Source organism: Cephus cinctus, unplaced genomic scaffold (assembly GCF_000341935.2).
Source record: "Cephus cinctus unplaced genomic scaffold, Ccin1 Ccin1_scaffold2643, whole genome shotgun sequence".
NCBI classification, from domain to species: domain Eukaryota; kingdom Metazoa; phylum Arthropoda; class Insecta; order Hymenoptera; family Cephidae; genus Cephus; species Cephus cinctus.
In genome coordinates, this window is record NW_014334322.1 from 22,141 (window position 1) to 35,376 (window position 13,236).

At 45.2% G+C, this 13,236-nt stretch overlaps 1 long non-coding RNA gene across 1 annotated transcript in view; it reads right to left on the reverse strand.

Moving 5' to 3' along the window:
* Positions 1-13,236, reverse strand: part of LOC107274319 — a 31,002-nt gene that overhangs the window by 15,005 nt on the left and 2,761 nt on the right. Inside the window, exon 2 of the long non-coding RNA XR_001539430.2 lies at positions 6,272-7,788. This is a non-coding gene — a long non-coding RNA (uncharacterized LOC107274319). The remainder of the gene's footprint in view (positions 1-6,271; positions 7,789-13,236) is intronic.

Here is a 13,236-nt window from a genome sequence, read left to right on the forward strand (position 1 = left end):
CCCCCCCTGGCCCCCCCCCCCCCACCATAATATACATTGTTCACGGCAGCTAATGGTTTTATAAGCCAGTATATAATTCTTATTAGTCTGTCAGGAGGACCTAACCTTCCGGAAGTTTGGTAGGTCTTGGGGGGGTAGATGCGCTTGTTTCGTAAATTTCAATTATTCGACGTGAGAGCCAGGGCAGGGAAGCAGGAGCCCCAGCCTAGGAGACCTTGAGGGTCGTCCTAGCGCGCGAAAGGGTACGCAGCTACCCCATACATTTTACCTTAAGCCGGATGTGCGTATTATGCTGCATTTACCGTAAATACACGGTACAACCTTCAACCCCTTAGCGCTCACGGGCCGCCCTCCTCTTTAACCCTCCCGGCCCCCCTTAAACACGTCAAAGCTTTCATGGGGATTAAACGAAGCAGTGATTCGAGAAGTTTTACGCGCAAGCACATAAGAGACTATAGAAATGGCCTTTAAGCTTATTTCATTAGGAATATTATTAATTTTTTACAATTTACTTTTTTTCACAATTTTTTTTTTTTTTTTTTTTTTTTTTTTTTTTTTTTTTTTTTTTTTAATTAAAAAGGGCAGCGTCTGCAAATTGTCGCAAATGCCTCTGTGGCTGTCCGAGCGACGCTTCATGAGAACGCAGCAGGGTGGAGTTGCGTCGGGTCTCGTGTAGAATTATCACCCACGAAAATTGCACGCTACGAGATATACAGCGACGGGGCGACAATAACAGTTAATATTCAACGTAACGACGCGATCGAAGCTCGAGATGCGAAAAATATTGGCGAATTTTGTTTGGAGGGACGAGGGAAAAAGAAAAAGGACGTCTCGATGAATGCGCGAATATTCTTAATAACGAGTGACAATAATTTCGCGTTATTATTGTACGTCGAACAACTTGGGCGACCCAAAGATTCGACTTGACGATCAAACAGCTCGTAGTCGCCGCCGTGAGAACAGCCGGTATCGGAGGCTTGCGGGCGCGTTACGGAAGGCGTCCCGATGCGTCGCGAGTTGCGAAAGGAGCTTAACTGGGTTGCGGGGGTAATGCCTCGTCGGAAGGTAAAGACCAAGGAGACGTTTTCATTGAGCGAAGACGCATCTCCGCAGGGGCTACTTAGAAACTTGTAAAAACATTTGGCACCGAAGTCAAAAGCTGCGGCGAGCCAAAGTAAAGTAAGGAAGAGGAAGAAAAAAAAGAAGAAAAAAAAAATTAAACAAGAATAATACCGCATCTCCATTGTCCGCCATGGCCAGAGAAAACTTTAACCGCGCGACATAGAGACGTCGCCAAAGCTCCCTCGTATGGTCTGTCGCGACAAATGTCACCAGAGTTCGCGCAGTCTGACGTATCCGCAAACTTATTTCCCCATTGAACAAACTGGCTACGAGCTTTCGTGGACTGCGGTGCTTTTCTTACCGACCTGTCCGCAACCCTCGGACAGACCCGTGCAAAGGTATAAGAGCGAATGATAACGATAAACAACGTTCGTGAGAGATTTACGAATTTCGCGATGACACCCACATTGAAATTTTCGTTAACACTAGATTGCCCAAGGAAGTCATTTTGACAGCTTGGCAAATTTTAAATAATCAAAGGACTCTTATTATCGAATTGAATAAATTTCTTATATGGCCAGTTCGGCTCTGAATTGAAATAACAATTTTCATTTTTTTTCGATTATCGTCACATGATAACATACAAGTATATGATAAATTGTCGATTTGGTCGTATACTTGATAAGTCGCAGTTGCTCAATAAGCTAAAGTAGTACTTGTTATTCGAATCTTTATGCAGTGATACTTCTTCTAACAAGTTTTATTTTATTTCTTTTGTGCCCTAAATTCATGAAAAAAATTTCGAATAGATGTATATAACTGTAAATAATATAAAAAATATTAAAAATTAATTTTAAACAAATTTCTTTACACATTAGTCATTCTTTCACAATGCAGTCATTTTGACTGCTTTGGGCAATATAGGTATATACTAAGTTTCGGTCTTTCCAGTGTTAAACAATTGACTTTTGGGAAAACTTTTGTTTTTTTTTTTTTCGTTAAATAATTACACTTGGCTCGAGCACGTGGTACTAGTATGATTTTAGGGTGACACTCGCTCCGGATAGATATTACAGTGACAGACCCTCCCCCAGCCTTCTGTCAGGAACTTATAACCATATATAGATACATACAGTAAATAATGTAGTACATGGAATCCACATATCTTGAAACGTTCCTACATGGTCCCGGACTCGCTGCGAAGGCCAGTCACGTATGGCACCTTTATTGGTCCAGGAAAAAAAAAAGAAAAAAAAAGAAGGGTCGAGATGCTTTTTTTCTTCTCTTCCGTTCCTCCTTTTCCTTCCTAACCAGCACGGCGGCTTATTTTCCCCGAAGCTCTCGGAGTTACCTCTAATCGGCGTATTGCCTCGCTCCTCTTTCTTGAAGCTCGTTCCACGCCAAAGCACGAAATCAATCTAGAGAAAGCACATAGGTGCGCGATGCTCCTCGCTAAGCTGTCGCGCGGAGTAGCGAGATAAAAAGAAATGAGAGTAATCTCACAGGGAGGACCGGGGGTGTCCCGAAACAAAAAAAAAAAAGAATCTACCAAACACTGTATATCGGATGTGCACAAAGTGGCTGTTTCGGGCCGGTCTATTGAAATGGCCGGTTAAGCTTTCGACCCGGCAGGCCTAACTGCGCACTGAATGAGTAATTAATCTCTACTGATCCCTATATTTGCATGAGCCCGGCTTACCGACTGGCTGACGACCCAGACTCTGGCACAGCTTAGTCATGCTGAGCCGTTTGAACAAGAGTGCGTGGGTGGCATCCGTGCCCGCACCACGGCCCGTGTACGAGGGTTGCGCAACACCATCACTTACGTAGTCATCCCCTTAGCGAGAGTGGGAGCTTTCTTAAAAAAAAAAAAAAAAAAAAAAAAAAAAAAATCATACCATCCCCTTAAATATTTTTGACCCCTCGGCCACTTTGAGACTCGAGGGTTAAAGAAATCAAAATCCAACTTCGCATTGAAAGCTTTCCCTGAGCTTTTTTTTTTCAAAAAAGCACATACGCGGCCAAAGTTGGTCACGGCCATTTTTTTCAAATTTGCTCAACCCTCGCGACCCGTCAAGCTCAACCCAACGAAACGGGTCGCGTCACCAGGGCGATGTTTACGGGTTCTCATTGTTCGCGTCCATAAATGTCAGCGACGACACGCGTCCCGCCATTCCCGCGGATGACGGCCGCGCGAGCCTGGCCCGACCCAGGCCGTGCATTTCAAACTCTCATTTGTTTTTACGCAAAGCTAATGGGGTCGCCCCGGCAGGGCTCGACCCTATAAATTGGCGTGTACAGATCGCAAGCTATAAAGCTCCGGGTTCACGTGACGCGAAACGTGGCATGTCTCCCAGCAATGATTACGCAGGAAGCACAGCAGGCCGTGAGCTTTTAGAGAGTGGACAAGATTAATTTCCTAAAAGATCTCAGAACGTCGACTCTCCTTCTTTCCCGCCGACCCTCTCCTCCGTTCCCGCCCCTCTCTCTCTCTCTCACGCTCTTATCTAGTGCGAAACAATGCGATACCGCGATACCCGCTGCTATATCTGGCAACTATCTCCCACTGTTAATTCCCATCAACGCCACCCGATGGCGCGCGATCAGGGCGCCAATTTATTCAAATTTCACGGCGATATCTTCTAAGTAATCCCCTCGTTTCCTTCGCTCGCTACTCGCGGTCGAGAGTGAAGCCTTTCGAAGAAAAAGAAAAAAAAAAAGAAAACAAGGGGAAAATAAAACACGCGCCAAAGGTACTCTCAGATCGTTAAGACGAGCTTACGCAAAAATATCGGTATCCCGGAGCTTTTTTTCTTTCGCTCTTTTACGATCGGGAGTAAAGAGACAGCGAGGAACGACGTTTAATTCTCGCCTTGGGCATTTAAACGTAAAATTTCCGCAAGTGACTCAAGTACCGGGGGCACGAAGTGACGGTAAAAACCGGAAGTGGCCTGAAGCGACGCGAAATCATTTAAGCAGAAGGAGACTTACGAAACATCCAATCCAATTAACAGATAACATCACCTGGTCCATAATAAAAATTTTCAAGCGTAGGACGGATCTATATGAAATCCCGTTATCAAACTGTATCTCGTGTATTCGGGCTAATCTTAAACACGCAACAGGTAGACTGACTGATGTTTGCATTTATCAAACTATTTTTTTTTTCTCCTTACCTCTTCCTTTACCCAACGCAAGACGATGGACCAGTAAAAAATCGCGGACTTTGGTCCTGACTAGGATATTTCCATGCGTGCTCACGTAAAAACCATAAAGGAAAAAGTGGGATGGTAGTTAGCGCAACTACTTTTTTTTTTCACCCTGTACCTTTACGAGTCCCAGGATTTCGCGAGGGGAAACGATAATACTGCGAGGGTCGGTTAACACCTGTTCACGTTGAAAATCCCTGTATCCGATCATCCCTATCCCACAGTACATAGATTGGGAGCAGTCGGGATGCTGCGAGCCGCCCTGTACGGAAAGGGCCGCGTGTAAAAACGGTTCCCTGAATATTCAAGTGCGCGCGAATAAATCGAGCGTACTTTCTGCATATTCAGTCGAGCTTTAAAAAAGAAAAAAAAAAAATACCAAATCTTCCGAAAAATTCGCACGACGTCTCTTCGAGGTATTGATCAAACCCCTTTAAATCGTTTTTCCCATATAAATCAATACAAACGACTGAACCCATCACGTTGTCAAAGCCGGAGCTTTCGCTCGACGATCATAAATGAAAAGCACTGTAGCCAGAAAAATATACGGGTACCGCTTTAAAGATCCGCACGAAAGCTTTTGGAAACTCAAAGTGTCCGGACATGCGCAATCACCGGAAATAAACTTCCGCAACGAAACGTGATCGTTACCAGCAGAGATTATAAGAAAAGCTCTCCCTTCCCAGCAGACAGCCGCGCTCGGAGCTTTCACGAGCTTTTAGGATAGTTTTGTTTGCATTAGCTCTAATGCATCCGCCCGTATGATCGTTCATTCATATTTCCCGACACGACGTCGCGCGAGCTTTCGCGAAGCTCCTCGGCAAAGCTCGGAGACTCAAAAAAATATTTACGCGCACCGACCACGTCATTTCACGTGTCACGCACCGCCAAGCTGCTATTACGCGATAAAATTTATTATCAAAAAAAAAAAAAATTTCTCGCTATCTATACTCGAACTCAAAATTTTGAAATTCGCGCGGCGTCCCTGATCAGCGCGTATGTAATTGCACGACCACTGAAGGATCCATTCGACGATCGAGAAATACACAGGGTAATTACGCAAGGTATGATTTGTGCATCTGCTATCGAAGCTTCCAGCGGGATACCCCGATCCCGAACGACAGTAGTCCCAGTGTACACGTGGCCGTAATACGTCACGTATTCGAAACGCGCCTTTAAACCATTACGAGGATTAGGAATAATAGACGGTGGGACGGACGCTAATACGTCAAATGCATTTGTTCCGGCGGATGACAAATGGGCACCGTAGGTACCGGATGAACCAGCAGACGCCGCTCCTAGACCTGGATTGGTAAGGATGGTGCGACGTCCTTACAGGATCCAAGGGACTCCGGGAGTCCAAGGGAGTAGTGGGGGGACCAATTAAGAAAATGGGGATGAAAGGGACCGGAAGGAGGGAAGGGATCCAAGACGCGTAATTTGCATCGACAGATGATTTTTATTTCGTAGCCTTTAATAAAGCATCCCGTGGCGTATTTTGTACTCCGGAGCCGAGGACTGCGCTTGACCTGGGTCTAGCGAGGGGAGGACTGTCTGGCAGAGGGTGGAAAGTGTCAGCCCCCTCCGACGGGGGTAGCGCTGGATGAATCTCTTGAGACTAGACTCTATTCGCTCAGTGAACTAGCAATTACCTTCGTTATTGGCTCGAGTCACGGTAAAATCATTATTATTTCGCGAGTTCAAACGGTCTTGGCTGGGGGGTTCAAACTGAACAACCCTTAGTGAGTAATGCATAATTTTCCTTCTTGGGTAGGTAATGATAGAGTTTGTATAGAGTTAAAAAGTATATAGAGGCAGACATTAAAAAGCTATACTGACTGCAGTCAAGATTTAATGAAAATGATTTAGTGTGGGCGATAGTTGAAAATTGGCTGGGAGTCTTACTCTTTTATTTTCTTTGCACCCTGGATCCCTAGACTATTTGGGAGACCTTATAAAATGTTTGTCGCGAATAGATAAGAAGGAGAAAAGTCACTCACCACAGGATCTTTCTTCGTCTGGATTTCCTTGTGTAGCTGGCAGGTCCAGTCCGTTCTTTGAATTCTCAGGATCGGCTTTGGGGATGACTTGACGGTTTCTTCAGCACTTTGTGTAGTTTCGGATGAGGTTCCCTTTATTCACTTTTTACAATTTTTCCAGCACTTTGTATTGTTTCGGACGAGGATCATTTTATTCACTTTTCACAATTTGGTCAAAATACGAATTCTCTCGCGCGCGGTAGAGAAATACTGCGTCGCGAGGAAGGAAAGTGAAAGGAAGATGAAATGAATGAACTGAAGGCCCGAAGAGATTAAAAGAGATGATTTTGATGATATTGACAGGGAATGGTTGTTACAGACATGACACTTGACCGGGGACAAGCGCGATGGACCGGATTAAGCAGGCTAGGGTGCGAAATACACGCTATCGGGCCCAACCCCCACGGACAGCGGAGGCCCGGCTAACAGATACCGAAGTAACAGCGGACTGCTGTGACGCAAGAGCTTAAAGGGCCGCGAAGCGGCTTCCGACCTTCGACAGACTTTGGTCGCGGACACAAAGCATTGACAAACATGAGTACAAGACTTTGAACAACATGAGCATATGTGAATGGCCTGGACTAAGCAGTTGCTTGTGTCGCAGAACCAGAACACGGGAAAAGGAGCCAGGCTATGAAAATTCGCGATCACCCCTAGCCGAGTCGACCGCAACGAATCACTGGGCATCAGCACCGACCGAGGCCGGAAGTCCCCGAAGGGACTTGAATTTACGCTTCAACCTTCGTCACTGCCCGCCGCAAAGCCGAAGCTAGGGCAGGTTAGACGTAAGGAACCACGTTCGATCTCCGAAGACGAACCACGTTAACCCTAGATCAGCGCGCAAAGTGTTTCCTGCAGAGGGTGATTAGAAGTTACCGGGATTTGAGGTCCCATACGCCAAGTGGAGTAGCACAAGCGAACGCAGATTGACGTGACCGCTCCCCTAGAGAGCGCAGAAAGGGATGCCGACGCCAACCCATGACTCCCCACCGCTCAAACCGTCTTGGCATATTTGCTGCGGAGTTTACTGCGATACCAAAGTGATATCGCGAAGAAGGTATAGCCCAGCGGAAGAAAGTGGGAAAGTAGGGAACACAGAGAAAGAAAGAGAGAGAGAGAAGTACATGAGCAGTAAAGAATATACCTCAGACGAGAGATGAGAAGAAGATGAAGAAGCACCGAATGAGTCACAAGAGATACACGTAAGGAGAGGAGGAACAAAGAAAGAAAAGAACGCGAACTCGAAACTCGCGTTATCCCAGATCGGCCGTTCGAAGACTGAAGCACTAATCCAAATTTTCTTCCGCATACCAGTCAGTACCCCCTCCCAGTCGAGTACCGATCAACAAGCGCTGCCCTCCTGCGGTCAAGTTTTCAACAACAACCTGCACAGGAAGCCTCAACAGTGTCCCGAAGCGACGATACAGGGAGATCAGTCCTTGGCAATGGTCTTCACTCCAAATCATCCTTGATCCACCCTGTAACCAAAAACAATTTTTTACTCCACTGCCCTTTTGCACGTTCGTCCTCAACCGTATCCTTCGTGTATTCAGCAATACAAATAAATACCAATTTCCATCTTCACAACTTTCTCTACAATACACTGCAACAGTCAAATTAAAATGTCTCTTATAACGTGTGACGTAATTTTTCAAATCACAGTCAAAGGCTACTCCAACTACCGATTCGAATAACGTTATATTTATACAATTTATTAATCGGTGAAGGAATTTCGATCTTAAATCTCCAGCTCAGTCTATCGGCCGTGCATTTCCGTTTGCCTTCACTCCCGTCGGTGCATCCAGTTGCATTAGCTGATATAACGCGACCCTAATTCGCCAGCCACACTTTTTCCTGCCCTTCCGACATCACACAGCCAATAATTTTTAGCCGTCGCAGGCAAATTAATCGTCCCAATCATTTTGCAATTATCCTCCTCGCGCATTCGATGATAATTAGAAGCCACTGGGGCTCTCGATTAAGGTCGTTCGCTCGAGAGGATCAATAGTTTGGACTGTCGAATCAAACGAATTAATCTGGACGGGACCCGTGCGCTGTCATGTATTTATCTGTTCGCTCGCATCTCTTTGTCAGGCTAATTGGCAGAGTAATATTCTTAATTGTCTTCACCCGCGACCCTTGACCTCTCGAATCCTCTAATATTCTCATTACCTAATTGTCAATAAACACTTGTTGTCACTCTCAGTCGAATCACGTGACAATCGTAATTTTATACATAGATAAATAATTAAAATACCTCGATTGGAATATTTTAAAGAGAATCTACTTATCTAAATAGCGTTCAATGTGTTATCCTTTTTTTTTTGTTTTCCTAACCTAAAAGCCAAATGACTATTCAGCCTGCACGGAATTCTGTTTGTTCAAGAGTAGCCTTGGGCCTCGAGGAACAAGAAGGTCCGACTCGGATAAAAGCTAAAGATTCTCTTCCTCTCGATCTCTTACTCTGTCATCCCTTGAACCTGATCGGGATCAGGATACGGGATCTTGTTAACCGGACGCCTCAAGGGTGCATTGTTAGTAACGCTTAATAGTTTTCACCCTGGCAACTCCTCCTTTCCATCAACGACCGTAGCCGCCATTGTCGAACGACACTAAACTTCCGGAGGGATGATTACTCCAGATGATCGATCGATCCCAATAGAAACGACAATGCTCTTCAGGCAAAAATCAAGGAGAGTGACTGAGTATACATATGGTAGACCATTGGAAATGGGATACGAAAATTAAAAGTATATGTAATACAAGCCTAAGCGAGCAGTGCGCCATTAGGATTTTTTTAAATACAGTATTTCTGGTTAGGTGAAAAATTTTTTTTTCTCAAAATTTTCATTACCTCAATTTTCAAAATAATTGAAAATTCTGACATACGCTATATCCGTACATACGTTCCACGTGGTGGTTAGTTAAAGAAAATAAAAGGGGAAAATTTTATATTCAAAGCTTTTTTATGTACCTGGACTATCGTCAAGGACGAGCAACAAGAATAATCTATGTGAAAATAATCGTTAGCACGGGATACCCATGGTTAGAGCGAAAAGTGGCGGAGCTTAAAGAAGAAACAAAAAGAATCTGAAAAGAAAGCAAAGTAATGCTTACCAGGATAATGAAAATTAATTATCCTCCAGGTATTACCCTATTATACCGTGCATCCTCGTATATTCTAAAATGCAAAACTGCAAAGCGGCACGTCGACAACTTTCCATCTCGCGCTCATAACTCTTCGTCCCTGCAGCACGCGTTGGTGGAATGCAGGATTTTCAAGCAAGTCGAATAGAACCGAGAGACGCGTTAAAATCGAAGTGTCAATTCTTAAGATGTAAAATTTACGGTTAAAAATAATCGGCATGGATTATCGTCAGGAGTTCCCAATGGCTCGTGCGAAATGAATGCAACCGACGTCGGAACGTCGTGTTAAATGGGCCGTCGTATAATGGAGAGAAGCCAGTAAAGTGAGATAGAGGAAAAGAAAGAGATTCGGTTCCAAGAGAGACCAAGAAGACAACCAGTGGTTTAATCGTGAGAAGAATGAAGCCAGGGAGTCCGTGATAAAAAGTATTAATGAGAGGGACAGAAGAATCTAACGGTAGAAAGAGGAAGAAAGAGGCTATGAAAAAAAATAAAAAATAAAAATAAAATAACCAATCAGAACGTAGTACAAATCGATCCTGTCGGAGCCAATGAATACTTGAGACGTGTATGTAAATAAATAAACGGTTACTGGGTGATGTTTTCCGTGAAACTTTTCCACGAGGCATCCGTAGCTGATGAAACAACCGCAAACAGCCCCCGGGTGCCACGCCGTTAGTTAAGCCAGTATTAGGGGCTGCTGGCCCTTTGCAATGGGGAGCCCTACTTCTGCCCAATGTAATCAACTGAATGAGCAAGTGACTCTGGAGTCGGAGAACTACGCCATGCCGCTAGGTACGGTTTGACCCTCTTGAATGTGGTCATCTGAATAAACCATGAGTAGCACCTTAATGACGGAATCGAAGGTACCTAGGAGCCGCTGGTGGCGTGCTTCGGGCCCAGGAGCAAGCTCAGAAATAACCAGGAATATTTCGTCCCACGTTCCTCTCTGCTTATTTCTAACCATCTTTCTTCGAGAAACAACTGGAACCGTCAATGACCAGGAGCAATTCCATGTAGACCAAGGATCTTCTTCGTGTCCAGGATCACTTTGAACATTCATCCAAGTCCTTTTCCCTTATTCCAGTGTTTAGTACATAGTCCCGGTACTCTCTTCTCTAATCCGTGCTTGATTAACGTCGCCGACTTCGATCCTTCGGAGCGACCAGGACGAGGAGCTGTGCCTCCTGAGGTCCTTTGACTTCTGTGAAAAGCACAATCCAATAAAGTACCATAACATATTTTGAACATTCTGCAAAGGGATGCTCGGTATAGTAGCTACGTACGTACGCGATAGAAGGAGCCCAAACATAATATCCTGAAAAGCACTCGCAACTCAATTTCCCATGTAGTACCTACCAGGACCAGAGCTATGCATAATCCCGTTTGACAGGTGTTTAATATTTCTCGAAAGTTTCCACTCCGGCTGGCAATACCAACGGCGAATACTCATTGCATCCCAGTGAGTTGCGCCTCCATGTGCCAGTTCGCCTCGACAGAAGTTCATTCGAAACTGAAAAGTATCCACAACCAAATGGTTAGTAGGTAGTAACAGTGGCTCGCGCCGTGGTTAGCGAAAACCAATATTGGCCAGGTCGATGCGAGTGGCCAGAATGTTTGCCCCGGTACCATCCTACCGTTTCATTGGGTCCCGGCCACTTTTTTTTTCCTTCCCCCTTTCGCTCCTCTCCCTCCTTCGCAGCCTGGGCTCTCGCCGCGTTCCGCGCATCGCACAAAGTTAAAACCCGCGAATGGATTTTCACTGGGGGCGAAATTCTTTTTTATTTACTCCACAGTGAGATAGCATAAAAACTCAGTCTCAAACGAAACTGATCGGTTAATGGCAATCCAGTACTCATTTTCGGATGATCCAGACGAACTTGAACTCTTTTTTTAATATCACCCGGTTAACTCATCTTGCCCAGGTATAGTACCCAAAGAGGGCAACTGATAAAAATAGGCATCGACCGGAAGTACCTGAAAGGGTCCTTCAAATAGAAGACCCGTGGCTTTGTCGACAGCGCCAAGCAGGAAACTTACAAATCCTAATTACCGAACTCGCCCGATCCGCGTTAGATTAGGAAAGTTTTCGGAAGGGTTTCCCTATCTGCCCCCTTACCTCGGCCCTGCCCCCGCGCAGCTCCTGCCCGCGCATCAGGCCCTACCCGGCCTACTGGCACAGGACTCGCAACCTATACTCATAAATAATACAGAGCATAGAACTTTTCAAATTATGACGTCGTACCCGGGAAAAACTAATGCGCAATTTATGAAGACGCACCAGCGCTGCTCCTGATACGTAAATAAAAGCCAAGGAAGGCAGCAGCAACCCCGCTGAAAAGTTACCCGTCGGCGCGCTACTGCCGGGGGCCTTTTAAGAATGTCTCGCCGCGCGATTTATAACCTCCCAGTGAATTTACGACGAGCGACATGTCCGCGCTAACGATCTTAGCTTACCCTTAAATAACGTCCCACCAGTCTGGCTTGACGTGTACCAATACGTGAGCGATGCTGCGAGCCCCTTTTCAAATTAGCACAAAAAGGAGGTATCCCCTTGAAAATCATATACTCAGCCGCGATACAATGTACTTCTATGCAAAAAAAAAAAAGTTACCCGTTTAAAAAAAAAAAAACTGAATATCCTCGCCATTAATAATTTACAAATCGAGACGGACCATCCACCCCCCGCAGAGGGTGCAGTACTGTACTTAAAGCGACGCAGCTTCCGGTGCATCCCGTATACAAATTTCCGTCCTCCCAGTCCCCAAGCCCCGGTTACCTTAATGCACGTCTACTTATGCATAACGGAAGCGGAAGCTGACCGTGCCCAACCCATGAATATCCAACCCTAATTGGCTTGCATTAACGATGGTTGAATTATAAAATTCTCGCCCCAGGCAATCAGGGTGGCTGACCTGGCGCCAATTTAAAAAAAAAAAGCCATTAGCTTCTTCTCCGCCGTACGAAGGTCGTGGGCGGAAGTGACGTCAGGCTAAAAAAAAATATTTTAACGTTCAATCCATTCAAATCATTGTCAACGTCCTGTGAGAAGATCTTACGTCACAACCCGGATCTGCTATCCTCGTGGTACAACCTCAGGGAAACTTGCCCGTGGACAAGCGTCGACGCGGGCGTCGGCGTCGGTCTGAACTTCCGTCTCGCGTATCTCAGTATCGAAGTTGGCGTATCGAAATACGGTGTCTGAGGGAGAAACAGAGACGTGAGAAAGAAACTGGCCTGGGACGTGGAAGTTGCATATACAAGCTCCCTGTATGTACTGGGTAGAGGGAGACAGATGGTACATACCCTCATATGTAGATACATACGCTCTTGCCAGGTAGAGCTACCGGGAACGTTGCTGCCATGTTGTTCCAAGTTTCCTGAGCTATATGCATGCATGAGATAGGCGGCCTCCGATGCTGTCTGTCTGTCTGTCCCATAACTACATATATCAACTCCTAATCAACTTAGAGAATCGTACGGGCGAGATAATGCTATAGCAAGGGATAGAATGTATAATAAGAATAATGAAGTATCATAATATAATTTTGTTGATATAATAAAATCAGCCGTATATCGTCATGGGTGAAATTAGAGGCGTGAGATCAGTAAAATGTAGAATGTTTTTAATTAACATTTTCAACGAGTCCCACGTAAAATCTCGTCGATTACCTATTCTTAGGGTAATAAAGGTTGAACCGAAAGTTAACGGCATTAAGTGGGACGTGAATTAAGTTGAAATTGTATTCGCGAGCCAAGTGCCGGATTAACGTTTCACA